Genomic DNA, 14,489 nt, shown 5'->3' on the forward strand with positions numbered 1-14,489 from the left:
GCTGGCAGCTCAGAGCCTGGAGCCTGCTTTGGAATCTGTGTGTCCCTCTCTCTCTGTCCCTCCCCCATTCATGCTGTCTCTCTTTCTCTCTCTCAAAAATAAAATAAAAACATTAAAAAATAATAATAATAAAAGGCCTAGTTGCTCACAGACTCCATTTACAACTTAAATCCTGGGAAAATTTGTTAAAACCTTAGAAAGTTATAGAGTGCTTCCTAAATAGGATTATGGATTGTTACAAATCTTAAAACTTTAAATTATTTAACCGAGTTGGCAATAAGAGATTCCAAAGGCAAATATATAGGGTTATACAGTTGTTAGCAAAGCAAATCTCCTTTAACATTGAGAAGTTTTAACTAAGTAATCAAAGACCTGATAAAGACAAAACATAAACCTTGGTTTTCCAGCAGACAAAAGAGAGAAAAACCTTTGTTTACATTTTCTTATCAAGAGCAGACCAACAATCCAAGAAAACTTAAATCTTTTGAACGGAGAAAAGCAGAATTTCAACTTTATACCAGTGTACCTTTAAAAGCCATTTATTGCTGGGAATGCAAGCTGGTGCAGCCACTCTGGAAAACAGTATGGAGGCTCCTCAAAAAACTAAAAATAGAACTACCCTACGACCCAGCAATTTCACTACTAGGTATTTATCCAAGGGATACAGGGATGCTGTTTCGAAGGAGCACATGCACCCCGATGTTTATAGCAGCACTATCAACAATAGCCAAAGTATGGAAAGAGCCCAAATGTCCATCGATGGACGAATGGATAAAGCAGATGTGGTATATATATATACAATGGAGTATTACTCGGCAATCAGAAAGAATGAAATCTTGCCATTGGCAACTACGTGTATGGAACTCGAGGGTATTTTGCTAAGTGAAATTAGTGAGTCAGAGAAAGACAAATATCATATGGCTTCACTTATATGAGGACTTTAAGAGACAAAACAGATGAACATAAGGGAAGGGAAACAAAAATAATACAAAAACAAGGAGGGGGAGAAAGCATAATAGACTCATAAATATGGAGAACAAACTGAGGGTTACTGGAGAGGAGGGATAGGCTAAATGGGTAAGGGACACTAAGGGATCTACTCCTGAAGTCACTGTTGCACTATATGCTAATTTAGATGCAAATTAAAAAAAAAAAAAAACAACCACCATTCATTGCAACCTTAGTCCATGTTAACCACATGTAAGATTCCTTTCCAAAGATTTCCCTTCATGAAACTTCTACAACTTTCCTCTGCATTCAAATTTTGTCCCAAGCCATTTCTCTCCAAACAACCAATCTCATTTAGGACAAAATACCTTTTTTACCTTCAACAAAAATATATATTTCCATTCCTTATATCTTTTTGACACATCTCCTACTTTTCCATACAAAGTTGTTTCCCTAATGTCCCATCAGTCTTAATTACATTTAGCAGAATTTTAACTCTTAGAAACCTCAGTCCCCAGTGAAAACTAAGTAGTAACCAATTGTGAACTGTCTGTTCCATCAGAATTCTTTGGATGGCAAATTCATGAACCAGTTAAGCACAAAGCATGTTCACCGACAGACCCAAATAGCCTTAGTTTCTCTGCAGGAAGAAGTCACAAGTACAAACTTACGTTCAGTAAGCAATACTTTAGCATTCCGTTACAATTATCCATGAAAACTTTGAGACGTGCAAACTTAGCCATTATGTTAAATCATCTTTTTGCCAGCAAATTGCAACAGAGATCACATGAGCTTATTCGACCTTTGGTGAACCTTGGTAGAATAGAAGCTTCATATTTAATGCTGATAACTCTAAAGATAGGTCTCTCTCAAACCAAAATTTCAATTAGGTTAAATACTGAATGTGTTTCACCTGCATCCATTTAAAAGTCAATTTGTTCCCCATTGTTGGTTTTTACCCGGGACACCAGCTGGGGAATCTGAAGTGGGCGGTCCAAGGAGGTGCTCTTCTCTCTTCACCTTGAGGGTGGGAGGAGGACCTGATGGTGCCTCAGGCACCAGGAGGAGGGGGAGGGGAAGGTTGAGGAGGTGAGGTTTGGCCAAGAAGCCAGAAGGGAGTAAAAAGCCCAGAGGGCAGAGAGAGACGTTTCCTGGTCCTAAAGCCTGTCAACTCAGACAGATGAGCAGACACCAGGTTTTTGTTTTTCGGTTTTTTTTTTGTTTCTGTTTTTCCCTCCAGCTAGTGGAATTAGCCAGTCCACGTCAGGCCAGAGAAGATAAGGAATTTCTCCAAAAACAACTGGAGTTTCAGCAGCTGCTTGGGAATATCCCTTCAAGTCCCCATCCTGAGATAGACTACCCGCAGTCGGTTTTAATTATAGCCCTTAACCCAGGAAATGAATGAGGGAGAAGCCCTCATATCCATCTGAGGAGGAACAGAAAGAGTGGAAATGAGCAATCCTTCATTAGGGATGGCCTGTGTTTCCTCCAGGGACTGGGTTCTATCAGGAGGAGGCCTGTTTAGATGTCCAATGTCAGGAGGGAGTTTACCTGCTAAACACATTCAAGCAAACACCTTCTGCAAGAGGCCCTTAGTTCTGGGTCCTGATTTAGAGCCAGGAAGGCCTGGACCCAGGGTACCTCCATCCGTTTGCCCTGTTTCCTGCGGAAGAGATCTTCCCGCTAGATCCTATTAAAGGTCATGCAGTGTTACAGGGATCAGTCCTTTCCTAAATTTTGCAATCCAAATAGTTTCCAATGGGTCAAAAAAGCATCTCAAGGGAGAGTCCTTGGGGACCAAAGAGAAGCTTCCGTGCTCCTCCTAGAGAGAAAGACAGAGAGAGAGAGAGAGAGAGAGAGAGAGAGAGAGAGTCCATTACCCCAAGAACCCTCCGGGACTCCTGGGTGGCATCCCCTGCGCAGGTTATGTCAGAGGTTCCTGGTGTCAAAGCGACCCTAGGCGTCCCTCAAAAGAAATCAGAGCGTCCAAATGACTAAAGGCTCCCAAAGGACCGATGCTAGCATCTCCCCACTTCCCCATTGCATCCTAGGCTACAAATGGGTGCCTGGCATATGGACTGAGTTTGCCTTGCTGAGAAAGCCAAGGAACCACCATTTTTAACCCATGGAAAACACTAGGAAAGTTACAAGGTGGGAATTGCCCAATTTTGTAATTTAACTAGTAGTCAGTAGAGGCCATTGACAGGAAACAGTAGAGACGAAAATCCATCATGGCCTAAGCCACATTCCAACACATACAGTCTTTACAGCCAACTTCCCTAGGAAACGCCCCCCTCCCCCAGTTGGGTTTTAATTCATTTGGGTGCTGGTTTCAGCTGGCTCCCAGTGGAGGTCCCTTGGCCAGAAGTGGCTAGACCAGAGTTGTGGAGGGAGTCACAATACACCAGTGAGGGGGAAACCTCACACAGGAGTCTTAAGATTGACTGGTGGCCATCCTGGGGACTTAGGTGGCTATCCTGTGCCCACGACAGACAACTTTATATCAGGACAGGAAAGGGCATCAATTTCCTGGATCTTATTACCATTCCGGGCAGGGTACTAGCTTCCAGCCAAAAGCCAGGCTTCCTCCTCCCCATGAAGTAGCCACAAGCTGGAGGATCACAGCCTGAGCGATTGACGTGAAAGTGTTCCAATCAGACCATACTTCTTGAAAAGCCCCTGAAATGAGAGTAAAGGAGGAAAACAGAAAGTCTACTTTCCAAATTTGCACCGGCTCAGAGTCCAGAGGAAAAGACCGGAAGCCCCACCTTTGGTCACCAAAGGATGAGGTTTGGAGGTGATGGTGGGGTTTGTGGGATCTGGAGCCGGCGAATTCTTGAAGACGTCTTTGGGGCAAAAAGGTGATTTTGTTAAAGCACGGGGACAGGACTTGTAGGCAGGAAGAGCTGACTGCAGGTGTGAGGAGCGACCCTTTTACGGAGTCAAAGGCAAGAGAGAGTTTCCAAAGGGACTTTCAAAGACTTACTGGAGGCTTAGCTATTGTCAAGCTGAGGTCGTTTTTCCCTCCAGCAAAGCATTGACACTAAGACAGTAGAGAGTTGCTTCGACTTTAGGCTGTGATGGGATGGCCTTTTTCTGGTAAATTGGTAGAGACTCTTATCAGTTTAACCATTTGTTTTTTTTTTGTCCTTCCCTGTTTTGGGGTAGCTGGGAGTGTCCAAGGAATATCATACATGTCCCACCCGGAAGCAGGCTGTGCTAGCTTGGACTTTGGTCCTCAGTTTGCCTCACGCTCCTTCATCGAAACCATTCTAAACATTGGTTTCTTTATAAGTTGGCCGAGAAGTCTGGTGGGCCTATGGAGGGTAGGAAATAGAAACAGACAAACGGGGTAACCCAACCGTTGGTGATGCAGTTGCCTGTTTTTCAATGCCTGTTCAATAATAATTCTTTTTCTGCTTCAGGGCTTAAACTATGAGGAGAGTCTAAAGCAGTGCCTCCTTTTAAACTAGTAAATAAATCACAAAGTTGTTCCATAGTAATTCCCAAAGTGGGATGAATCTAATTAATAGCTCCTAAAATTTTTTGAAAATCACTTAAGGTAGGTATCGAGTAGTATCTAAGGAGATGTGTTGAGGCCGTATTATCCGAGCAAAAGCTATATGTCCCAGATATTGCCAAGGCTCCTGCATTTGAACCTTTTTAGGAGCTATTTGAAGCCCATGGTCTTTTGTGGAAAGCTGTAAATGTTGATCTATCGTGAAAAGTAAGGTCTGTGTAAGAGCAGCAAGAAAAATATCATCCATATAATGATAAATTAGACAGGATGGAATTTTTTTACGAGTGGGCAGTAAGGCTTGTTGAATGAAATATTGACATACGGTTGGGCTATTAGCCATTCCTTGAGGTAATACTTTCCATTGATATCTAGACAAAGGCTCTTGCTTGTTAGTCACAGGTAGAGAAAAGGCAAAACGTTCTTTACCTTTTTTTGGCTAAAGTATAGTAAAAAATCAGTCCTTAAGATCTATGACTATAATAGGCCACGTGGGTTGGGCAGGGTTGGGCAAGCCTGGCTGCATTACCCCCAAAGGGTGGATAATGGCCTTGATAGTCCTGAGGTCATGTTACAATCTCCATTTACCTGATGTTTTAGGAATTGTAAAAATGGGTGTGTTCCAAAGACTGGTGGAAGGTTCGATATGACCGGCTTCTGAAACCAGATGTTTAGCTTGTTTTCATCGCTCCCCTTTTAGGGGCCACTGTTCAATCCAAACAGGCATGGAAGACTTCCATACCAGGGGAAGGGGAAGAATTGTAACAGTGGCCCTATTACAAAGACTGAATGACTACTTTCCATTGTTTAAGTAAGTCCCCTCCCTATAAAGACATAGGGACAGGAAGAATAAAGAGTTGGAGGTAACCTGTTTGTCCTTCTGGCCCAACACACCTGGGGAGCCTTTTGCTTTATAATGGAGTGTTGGGGCCTCCGGTGCCACTCCGGCAACAGCTAAGAGGCTAGGTCTTTTTCTGACTCTTTAAGACATTCATGGGAAGCAAGAACAGAGATATTTGCTCTGGTACCAATTAGCCCTGTCAATCGCTTTCCGTTCACAGTAATAGTTTAAAAAGGTTCCTCAGATTGAATGATCTGAGTCCAATATAATTCCTTGGATCCCATGCCGCCAAATCCTTTATTTCCCCTTTGTTGTGTGAAAGCGTCCAGAACTTTCAGAGGGATGAGGAGTAGTTGTGCTAATCGTGTTCCAGACGGGGTAATTTGTAACCCATTAACCTTTAGCATAAGGTGAATTTCCCCGGGAAAATCTGAGTCGATGACTCCACATAGTACAAAAATTCCCTTTCTTCTTGGGCTGGACCTTCCTAGAAAAAATCTCCACTGTACTGGGAGGTAAGGAACCCTATATCCCAGTGGGTGTTGCATACACACGATCTTGTTCCTTTCAAATGAATTCCGAGGTGGTGCATAAATCCAATCCTGCACTTCCTGTGGTGGCTGCCCCCAAGTCTGTAACTCATCCTTGACCTGGTTTAAGAAAACCCGAGGAATAGTGGTTTCCCACCACTTGGGATTGGGGGCGTGGGAGCTGATGCCCCTTTCCTCATTTCCCGAGAGGGGTCGTCCTTCCTTATCAAATTTAGATGCGTGTTGATCTGCCCAATGTTTTCCTTCTCCACTTCTGGGACCATCTTTATTGGTTTGTCCCCTTGTTCGTTGGTGACAGTCCTTTTGTATGCGCCCTGGTTTTCCACATTTAAAGCAGGCATGAGAGGCTAGAGATGGCCTCATAATAGCCGAAAGAATTTGTGATTTATGTATCTCAGTTCCCATATGCTGGCATGCCCTGATGAACTCAGTGATACCTCTGCCTTGAGTATGGATGCAAGAGAGAACAGCCTGGCAGTCCACACTAGCGTCGTCTTGGCCAGTTGCTGCAATACAACTTGAACATCTTCCTCATTATCACTTTGCCCAGAAGTCCTCTGCTGCAATCTACTCCTATCGGAATACCCAAGTCTCGATTACGAATTGCCTGTGTGGCACAACCTTCTTGATAGTCTCAAGTGCACACAGCATGCTCAGCGAGGGAAAGTGTGGGTTTTGTTAATGCCTTCCAATCCCAAGGGTTCATTTCATAACCGTTCCCCTTAAGAAAGGAGCTTTGGACACCATTCTCAGCAACAGTTCGTTTCGATTCCTCAAAGACAATAAAAGGGAGGGACTCGTGCCTAGGCTGATGTCCAGCAGTGGTAATGACGGGGAATGCATGAAACTCCCAGCAGCGTATCCCTCTTGTAAACATCACCGCATAATTGATGGTTTGCTTCCTTCCCATCTAGGTATTGGCTTTAAGCGATCGGGAGGAATAGGGAAAGGAAGGGCGGTGGAGAGAAGTCATCCTCTTTTGTAGGAGGTGCCGTAAGAGAGGTGGGGGTCAGGCTTGCCTTCTTAATTTGTTCCCCCTCTGGAGATACGTACAACAAACATAATGCCGTACAGACTAAACTCCAGGTCATTAAAATGGAAGTGGGAACCTTCTCTACTTTTTCATGTTTTCTTTTTAAAATTTTTTCCCACTGGTTCCCGTAGGTCTAAGTCAACTGTACCATGGTCGGGGAACCAGGGACGGGCACCTCGTGTTGTTCCTAACAGTTTACTTAACTGATCTTTTTTTTTTTTTTTCAACGTTTATTTATTTTTGCGACAGAGAGAGACAGAGCATGAACGGGGGAGGGGCAGAGAGAGAGGGAGACACAGAATCGGAAACAGGCTCCAGGCTCTGAGCCATCAGCCCAGAGCCTGACGCGGGGCTCGAACTCACGGACCGCGAGATCGTGACCTGGCTGAAGTCGGACGCGTAACCGACTGCGCCACCCAGGCGCCCCTTAACTGATCTTTTGTAACAGGACAATGAGCCGCCTTTTAAAAGCTGCTGTAAGGTTTTTTAAATACAATCGTGTTCCTTTATCATTTTTTGGCCCATGGTTAAGAAAGAGGAGAGCAATACTCTTACTGAAAACTAGACACATTGGCAACTCTCCCCAACAGGTACTGCTGTCCCTTATCTGGGTAAGGACTGTCTGGAGGCTGGACAGTTTCACTTTCTTCTGAACTTGTCGATTCTGCCACCTGAAAATTTTCCTCTCAAGGCTATCATATCGGGTCAGGGTCACCAACTGCGGGTTTGGCGGCAGAGAGGATTACTCAAGACTCCGTGCAAGTCAAGAGAGGTGAGAGGGAGGCTAGGGGAAGTCTCCTTCTCAAGCTCCCGTATTTATTAGGCATACGTTAGGGGAAACATTGCGCAATACGTCAGCGACGACGTGCGGGTAAGAACATATAGAAAGCGCGCAAAAAAACAAGGTGTTCCCAAGACTACAAACAAGCAGATGTGGAAAGCAGGGTGGAGAACAAGATAAGATATTCCATGGATAACACGGTCTAAGGAATTCATGAGCACAGGCGGGACCCAACCTCTAAATACGCATTAACCAGATACTGGTTAGCTGTTTTCAGCAGGGCCAGAAAGCTGTGTGATGGGTTCCCTATTATCTCCTTAATCAAGACATCGCTATTTGATTTCCTACAGCTAACCATGTTCTCAGTACTATTTATCAAATGACTCTTTCCCCACGAATTTATTATATCACCATTTTCATGCAAAGCCTTCTGCGTCTTCTGTCAGAACAGTTTCCTTTCTTTAGATGTGTTTATTTTTTAATTACTGTAGGTTTATCGTATGTGTTAAAGCCTTCATCATCACTCATCTTTAGAAGAAATGAGTACACCTACCTATTTATTTTCTTCAGATTATCTTTGGAATTGTCATTCAATATTAGAAAAAAAATCCATTAGAAAGTTCGCGGACTTTCATTGAACCTGTAGTTAATTTGGGGCAAAAATGTCATATTTGCAACTGATAAGCTTATCCTCCAGGAACATGACAACTTTCTCTAAACCTCTCCAGTTTTTTTGTTTTTTAATTTTTTAAAACATTTTTATTCACTTTTGAGAGACAGAGAGAGACAGGGCGTGAGCGGGGGAGGGACAGAGAGAGAGGGAGACACAGAATCCGAAGCAGGCTCCAGGCTCTGAGCTGTCAGCACAGAGCCTGACATGGGTTTCGAACCCATGAACCGTGAGATCATGACCTGAGCTGAAGTCGGACACTTAACCGACTGAGCCCCGAGGTGCCCCCATCCTGTTTATCTTTAGATGTCCTTTATAGTCTATTTTTGTTTTTCTTGGATGGAATCTCACATTGTTTTGATAAGTTTATTCCTGGGCATATGCTATAGATATATTCGCACATATATACATAATATACACAATTATATATACATACACACATCTGTAGACACATACATACAGTGGCTCTTTCTCCTACTAGGTATTGCCATTAATAACAAGGTTAATAGGGGCACCTGGCTGTCTCAGAAGAGCATGTGAGTTTTGGTCTCGGGGTCGTGAGTTTGAGCCCCAGGTTGGGGGTAGAGCTTACTTAAAATAAATAAACAAAATTTTTTTAAAAATAAGGAAGGGGCACCTGGGTGGCTTAGTTGGTTGAACACCCAGTTCTCGATAGCGGCTCAGGTCACGGTCTCATGGTTTTGTGGATTCAAGACCCACGCCAGGCTGTGCTCTGATGGCCTCGAGCCCCGTTGGGATCCTCTCCCCCCCCCCCCCCCCGCCCCTGCCCTTCCCCCGTCACGTTCTCTCTGTCTCTCTCAAAATAAATAAGCAGACTTAAAAAGATTTTTTTTAAAACTGAAAAGAAAGAAGGAGGTTAAGAATTCGTTCGCACTCATTTAATTACATCTCACAAGCTGCTTTACAAAAGGCTTTATTTTTTTAGAGCAGCTTTAGGGTCGCAGAAATATTGAAGAGAAAATCCAGAGCTCTCGTATACTTTCTGGTGAGGTGTCTGTTAAAGTCTTTGATGTGATTTTTTGTTTGTTTGTTTGTTTTTTTGTTTTTGTTTTTGTTTTTTTGCATCAGACTGTTTGCTTTCTTATTGTTGAGTTTTAAGAGTTCTTTGTATATGTTGGATACCAGTCCTTTACTAGGACCGTGTTGAAGAGGCGTGGTGACAGTGTGAACCCTTTTCTGGTCTCCTCTTTAATGGGTCTTCCTAGAGCATCTCAGCTATAAGTATGATGCTAATTACTGCTTTGAGATTGACATTAAATGTCCTCGGCAGCAAATAGCTTTTCTCCCTTACAGTAAAATATGATTTCATATTTAAGTCATACCAGTGTCGACTTTCTGCCACGTGTTCACATGATAAGGTAAAGAAGAGATCAGAGGCTGTGCAAAATGAAGTGCTTTGCTTATTTTTAAGCTAGCCCTAATATTCTCGTCTCCCTGGCAAAATGAGGTCTGTGCTTTTCCTTTCTTCCCTAAATTCAAATGAACCCTCCGGGGACTCTAGCTTCATTCAAACTGTCTTCTCTCACTGTTATTTGTACTAAATTTGTCATGTGGTGATCCCGACTTGTCACCTTTTATTGACGGGGATTCTGAGTTTTCCAAATCCTTGCCTCTAAAGAGAAAAGAAAGATGGAGAAGAAAAAGAAAAAAAGGAGGAAAGTAAGAGGGATTCTCATGGGTGCCCATTCTCGCCTCCCTTATCTGGCTTCCCTGGAATCCCAAGTCTTGCTTCTGTAGGTGAAATGGTGCTGTCTGGGCTCTTCTGAGGGGCGGCCCCCTAACTCTCTGGGGTCCGATCACTGCTGGTGTTACCATGTATGATTTCCTGAGGCTCAGGACACAGAAATCACAGGTCACCATGATTATTTTCTCCTTCAACGAGACTTGCTAGCTATCGAAAAGGGGTCTTTTGTGGCTAAGGGTAGTGCAGTTTCTTTTTGTCGTTTGTAGACTGAGTCGGGCCGATTTGTATTTAGATTCTTGAGGACACGTCAAACCAGTTTCTTTCTCCCCCCCCCCCGCCCCCCCTTGTGTTCTCTGGAGAGGCAATTATTTTGTGACTGGTAGGTATGGATTTTTTTTTTTTTTTTTACATTTAATGTTTTAGTATGTCAATAGCTGCTTCAATTTTTCAGACACCCATCTATCATCCTGCTGCCTAAACGGGGACAGTTGTGTGACTTCCTCTTCTATGCCACCTGTGGGTTGTAAGCGTCAAAGGGGACCCTTGGACTCGTGTGACCCAGCATTCCCCGACCCTGTTCAGCACACGCTAATTTTCAACGACAATCTTTGCCGGAGGGTCTGGTGGCCAAGTCCACAGATTTGTAATGAACAAAGAGAATTTTGCCACAGGGAACTGTGTTTCACTCTGTTTCGCCCTGACATATTCCAGACAACTTTATCATACGTATAATCCTGTCCTTGCCAAACGACACATCAGGTCAGGGAAACACTTGGGAGACACATTGCCCCTACCCACTTGTCACAGAAGAGTCTCACCCTTGCCCTGGTGAGCAGCGAATTGAAAATTGTATCAAAGCCTCATGTGAACCGCGTCGTGTTATTCGTAACCGTGACAAAGTTCGCGGTGGAATATGTGTGTAAATACAACCTCGTCATGTGCAAGGAGCCCTGTATCTTTCCTCCATGTGAGCGCAGCCAGTCTCCGCTTTTGTTTTCCTAAACCCTGCATCTTTCGGGTTATTCTTGAAACTTCGAACACTTGTTGTTACAGGCACTTGTGCTGCACACACCCACCTGACGCTTCAGGCAAGGTCCTGGCCCCTTTGAGCGGAGGGCTGCTGCGGGGAGTACGTTTCCATCTGGGGACACTGCAGGCTCACAGGGCTAATTCGCTTCCAGGGATCCTGAGGCCGGTGCCCTGAGTCCTTTACCTATGGGGACCAATTCCATTTTCTCCCTCCCGGGGCTCAACACCGCATGCCTGACTTCAGCTAGCCAACTGGCCAGAGTGCTTTGGAGCTATTTTCCCAGAAGAGATAAAAGGGTCTGGCTCCTTTTTTTTTTTTTTTTTATCCTCCTTTGTTCCATCTCCCCCTTAACCGGGGCGAGAATTTCCAAGAATTTCCCAGGGAGCCACAGGGGGTTAGGAATCCGGAGCAAAGTAATCCAGAATATTACCAGCTGCCTTTGGCCAGGCAACCGTGGTGCCCCAGGACCCCGAATTTCTCTAATGGCTTCGGAAGCCTTGTCAGGGGGAGGCCCCACACCTCCTTCCTAGGGCACTCAGATTAGAGTGCAGATTCCTACAGGCCCAGCTCAATATCCGTGCCCCCTCCAGTGAGTCCTGGGAAGGGCCTTTGGGAAAGAGCCTCCCAGGTGATGGATTGGCACGTGAAAGCGTGAGATGATTTGTTTCCAGAAGAACAGACCGTCTTTTTCTTCACCAAGTCTTAGCAACTCAAGTATTAGATGACGGCTCTCGCTTAAGTACAAAACCAAATTGTTTCTTTTTTCTTCCTTCCTCTCTTTTTAACTGCTTCTCAATAAGCAGCCCCTGAGCCCCATTCACTGGCAACCTCCAACCTCCCTCCAGCTGCTTAGGACTCAGATAACCCCCTCTTCCGTCCCTAAGAAAAACCCTCCAGCTTTGAAGTACTAGGAGCAAACAGAAGAATAAAGGGCCTCTTCAAGTGGCTTGAAATAAACCATAACAAAGGGACGCCTAAGCCTTCCTTGGGCCATTATCTCTCCCTGGGTCCTCCAACAGGCTCCAAACAACTAGCACAAAACAAAGAGAAGCCGTGGGGGTCCTCTCCCCGCCTCTGAAAACCTCTGTTAACCCGAGACAGGGTCCTGGCTCCCGCTGGCGGCCAGTTCACCTGGGCCGCTGACTCTGGATGCCGTGTGGATGCCAGACTAGTCTCATTGGGATGCCATCCCGTGGTGTTCAGGGCACGTCACACCAAGAGCAGAGTGAGTAAGCACAGCATCGAGTTAAATTCTGGCCTCCTAAGGGAAAAGGCAGACAGGATCGTTTCATCCATTCGTGAATTACAAATGCAAAAATATCAACAGAAAAACAAACAAGCTTTTACATGTCAGCGTGTTGGTAGGACGGCGGAGACGAGGGCTTTGGCTCTTTCTACGAGTGTTTTCCTACTTACGAACGCGCGAGAATAAGCATTTGCTGACACCTGCTATGTGCTGTGTATGAGCGACACATGTACAGACGTTTACGTTTATTAGGCACTTACGGTGTGACGGGCACCGGCTAAGAGTTTACATCTTTATCTCACTCCTTACGACAACCAGAGGAGGAACTAGTATAAAAGAATATCCATTTTACAGCCGAGAAAATCGAGGCTGGTGGCATTTTCAGGTCACAGATTTATAAGCTTCTTTTTTTTTTTATGTTTTCTTCTCTCTCTCTCTTTTTTAAATGTTTATTTATTTTTGAAAGAGAGAGAGAAGGAGAGAGAGGGCACAAGCAGGGGAGGGGCAGAGAGAGAGGGAGACAGAGGATCCGAAGCAGGCTGCAGGCTCTGAGCTGTCAGCACAGAGCCCGACGCGGGGCTCGAACTCACGATCCGTGAGATCATGACCTGAGCCGAAGTCGGAAGCTTAACCGACTGAGCCACGCAGGCGCCCCTAGAAGCTTCTGAATTGGAAATAAAAGCCAAGGCTGTATGAATCTTGACTCCATTTCTTTAATCCCACATATGATACATTGTTTATTACGATCTTCCGAGATGGTACCTGTTTTCATAACCGAGATATTCCGCGGTCCTGGAAGGGGGAAACAGGTGCTTTCCGACCACATTCTGATGCTGCCAGGTAACCCGACTTGGGGTCTGCCCCGTGCCCAGTGGGACAGGAGTCCCACCTGCATGGGCTGCTGAGACGCAGCATGGCTTTTGTCCAACAGCAGCGCCCGCGCAGGGACAAGGCCTCCAATGAGGGACCCGGAAATTCACTTGTAGGTGTACAAGCAGGTGCCCCGGGCCCCTTCGTGTTTGCTACATGACGTGGGAGTGACTCTTCTATAAATTCCAAGTCTATTTTTTAATTTTTCTTCTTGTTTCGGAGAGGATCCACGATTACCTTAGATTTTTTTTTTCTAATTTTTATTTATTTCTGAGACAGAGACAGAGCATGAGTGGGGGAGGGGCAGACAGAGGGGGAGACACAGAATCCGAAGCAGGCTTAGAAGCAGCTCTGAGCTGTCAGCACAGAGCCTGGCACGGGGCTCGAACTCACAGACTGTGAGATCATGACCTGAGCTGAAGTCGGACGCTTAGCCGACTGAGCCACCCAGGCGCCCCAACCTTAGATTTAAGTGCCTGCACGTGCTGCTCAACAGTGGGTATTCTAGATCCTGGTTTCCTGATCCTGATTCTAGATCCTGGTTTCCTGATCCTGATTCTAGATCCTGGTTTCCTGATCCTGATTCTAGATCCTGGTTGTCCTCAGAAGGCAGAGGAGACCTCTTTCCACCACCAGGAGAGACAGGACCTCGGACTGATGCCTGCAAAGCCATTGGCCCCCGGGGTAACCACACCAGTGCGACCATCAGGCATCCAGTTAAACTAGTGGAACCTGGCCTCAGAAAGAGGAAGCAGGGAGAAAAGCACCCAGCAGGATTCTCCACATTCTCCTACCAGGGGCGGGAGGCTCAGCGGGGCAGGGACACTGTTACCAAAGAAACAAGGTGCAGACCTATGTGACCTGGAGGCTGGGGAAGGTCGGGTCTTTCCGTCAGAGTTATGAGGCCTCCCTCCACCACTAAACACAGAGAGGAACTGATCCCCCACTCACACACGGGCCCAACTGGCCCGACTGGGAGCACGGCGGAAGATGAGGGGCCAGAGGCCCTTGGGTGCAGAAGAATGACGTAGTCGCTAAAGTCTGAAAACCAAGGGCAAGTCCACAAAGGCAGGCAGCTGTACCACTGGCATGGGCTCAGTGCGCTTCACCGAAACCGCAGAGGTTGTGTGGAAACGGGCTGTGGCCCAGTGGACATGGGGCACAGCCGGTGAGCAAGTTAGCTGCTCAAGTTTGTTGACTGCAGGACTTCTCAGAGCCTTTGCTGGGCGTCGTCAATCACGAGACAGCGCCTTACCCGAGCACAGAAACCTTACGTGTGCGGGATGAGTATTACGGG

At 45.7% G+C, this 14,489-nt stretch overlaps 1 long non-coding RNA gene across 1 annotated transcript in view; it reads right to left on the minus strand.

Annotated features, from left to right (window-relative positions):
* The window catches only part of LOC128314154 (uncharacterized), a 228,462-nt gene extending 216,954 nt beyond the window's left edge, over positions 1-11,508 (minus strand). Inside the window, exon 1 of the long non-coding RNA XR_008295650.1 lies at positions 10,632-11,508. This is a non-coding gene — a long non-coding RNA (uncharacterized LOC128314154). The remainder of the gene's footprint in view (positions 1-10,631) is intronic.
* Positions 11,509-14,489: the final 2,981 nt, after the last annotated feature.

The sequence above is a fragment of the Acinonyx jubatus genome, chromosome C1, assembly GCF_027475565.1.
Source record: "Acinonyx jubatus isolate Ajub_Pintada_27869175 chromosome C1, VMU_Ajub_asm_v1.0, whole genome shotgun sequence".
NCBI classification, from domain to species: domain Eukaryota; kingdom Metazoa; phylum Chordata; class Mammalia; order Carnivora; family Felidae; genus Acinonyx; species Acinonyx jubatus.